Consider the following 2,704-nt stretch of genomic DNA (forward strand, 5'->3'; position numbering starts at 1 on the left):
TAGCATATGATCTATTCTGAAGAATATTCCATGAGTGCTTGAATGAATGTATATTCTACAGTTGTTGAGTGGTGTATTTAGTTTAGTTTAATTTAATTTAATTTATTTGAGTTCTGGTGATATCTTACCTAGAAAAACAAAGGTACCAATGAAATCTCAAGATCTTAATTTTTTCTTTCTTTTAAATGTCACACTAATTGGATATAAGATAGTCCTGGGTAATAAAATCTTACACATTAAATACAAAATAAATATAAAATAACTGAAAAATAGTTATTCATTGATTTATTGTGGATTCCCACTGTTTACCTTCATTTCATTTTTTTTTTTTTATTTGTCATTTGTAAACCCTTTTCTTTCTTGCTTTCAGATAAACTTTTGGCTCTGGTTTTACCCATTGTATTTCTATTGGTTTCTTTCACACCAGGTGTAACAAAAACGTGTGCAGTAGGATCATGTGGACAAATAGCTTTTGGTTCATTTTTTCTTAGTATCTGTGCCACTGTAAGTTGCTGTTTTTCTTTGAATTTTGCAGCTGTGATGTGTCTTATGACCCACCAGCGCATTTTTGGTGACTGGTAGGAAGGCTCTTCATATAAAGTTGTTCCTCAAAATCTCCAGTGGGAAATCTTTGTGAGATTTAAGACAAAACAAGGACCTATTCTACAAGAGCAACATCTTCTATGATCTCAGAGTTCTGCAACCATTCACAATTATCCAAAACTGTGAAAATAAAAACGTGGTCCACAAATGATTGGTTTTGGAATGATACCTGGTGTGCTAAAGATCTGAACTAAGGATTCTTCTGAAAAAGCATAATGTGGTAATTCATCAAAAGCAAGGCCAAAAAACAAAATGACCTGAGAGCCTTTCGAACAGTTTCCAGTTATCGTCACTTGGGCAAGACTATGAAAATACTTTGAAGTAGTAATTTTGCAAATGGTTCGTGAGGTGAAATTTAAAGCCACATGTAGAGATTTCATTTCTTCTTGACTTCAAAATAGATACATTTACTGCTGTTTTTCATTTTACAAAGCCCATCATCACAAATAACTTATTTTTATGATCCATTTAGGATATACTTTAGAATGAGGCATCAACATTCTTAAGTTTTGTATTCAATGCCTTCCTGTAAAATATATTCCCTTGGAGGAAAAGATGATCCTCCATTCTTTATTTTTCCATTTACCATTGTAAACAAGAGCTTGGATAGGGTTGGTCTCTATCTTTCTCCTTCACCTCCTCTATAGAGTCCAGCTGCTTAGGTGGCAGCCTGCCATCTTTTTGTTTGTTTTTTTGTCTCTTTGCTTGAATCACCGAGCCTCCACGCTGGGTTTGCTCTTGGTGGCTGCCATCTTGCCTCAGTGATTTCTGGTGATGTTTATACGTAGATTAGGTCAAATTGATTAATAATACATATTTCATCTTCTTGCTGATTATACTTCTAGTTATTTTGCCAATTATTAAGAATAAGGAGTTGAAATCTCCAATTAAATTTCATCAGTTTCTTATTTATGTACTTTAAGACTCTGTTGTATGTGTATACTTTTATAAGTACTGTATCTTCCTAATTAATTGAGTACTTAATAATTATGAAATGACTCTTTTTTCCTGAAGTATCACATTTTATGTAGTATATCTATATTGTCAGTGTAATAATATTATGTCTATTTTGATTGATAGCATAATCTGTGTATGTAAACTATGATATACCTATTCCATATTTTTACAGCAATATTTACAAATATTATTGGTGTAAATATTATTTACACCAATAATATTTTACTTCAACATATATATATATATATATATATATATATATATTATTAAATACTTGTGAATTTTATTGTTGTTCAAGTACAGTTTTCGGCCTTCCCCCCCAACCCCTCCCCACAATCCCAGCCATCCCCACCTCCCTTCTCTCATTTGAGTCCCCCTTGTTTTGTCCATATGTCCTTTATAGTTGTTCCTGTAAACCCTTCACCCTTCCTCCTCAATTATCCCCATCCCTCTCCCCTCTGGTTACTGTCAGTTTGTTCTTAATTTTAATGTCTTTGGTTATATTTTGTCTGCTTTTTCCTTTTGTTGATTAGGTTCCAGTTAAAGGTGGGATCATATGGTATTTGTCTTTTGCCACCTGGCTTATTTCACTTAGCATAATGCTCTCCAGTTCCATCCATGCTATTGCAAAGGATAGGAGCTCCTTCTTTCTTTCTGCTGCATAGGATTCCACTGTGTAAATGTACCATAGTTTTTTGATTCATTCATTTATTGATGGGCACCTAGGTTGCTTCCAACACTTGGGTATTGTAAATTGTGCTGCTATGAACATTGAGGTGCATAGGTTCTTTTGGATTGGTGTTTCAGGGTTCTTAGAATATAATCCTAGTAGTGGAATTGCTGGGTCAAAAGGCAGATCTATTTTTAGTTTTCTTAGAAAATTCCATACTGTTATCCATAGTGGTTGCACCAGTCTGCAATCCCACCAACAGTGAATTAGGGTCCCCTTTTCCCCACAACCTCTCCAACATTTGTTGTTTGTTGCTTTGTTTATGATAGCCATTCTGACTGGTGTAAAGTGGTATCTCTGTGGTTTTAATTTGCATCTCTCTGATAGCTAGTGATATTGAGCATCTTTTCACGTGTCTTTGGATCCTCTGCATGTCCTCCTTGGAGAAGTGTCTGTTCAAGTCCTTTGACCATT

General features: G+C 34.4%; 1 pseudogene; it reads right to left on the bottom strand.

Annotated features, from left to right (window-relative positions):
- Nucleotides 1–337: 337 nt before the first annotated feature.
- Nucleotides 338–1,355, bottom strand: LOC118995687 (ribosome biogenesis protein BRX1 homolog; annotated as a pseudogene).
- Between the last annotated feature and the right edge of the window lie 1,349 nt (nt 1,356–2,704).

Source organism: Sturnira hondurensis, unplaced genomic scaffold (assembly GCF_014824575.4).
Source record: "Sturnira hondurensis isolate 20B ecotype Veracruz unplaced genomic scaffold, ASM1482457v3 Scaffold0010324, whole genome shotgun sequence".
NCBI lineage: Eukaryota > Metazoa > Chordata > Mammalia > Chiroptera > Phyllostomidae > Sturnira > Sturnira hondurensis.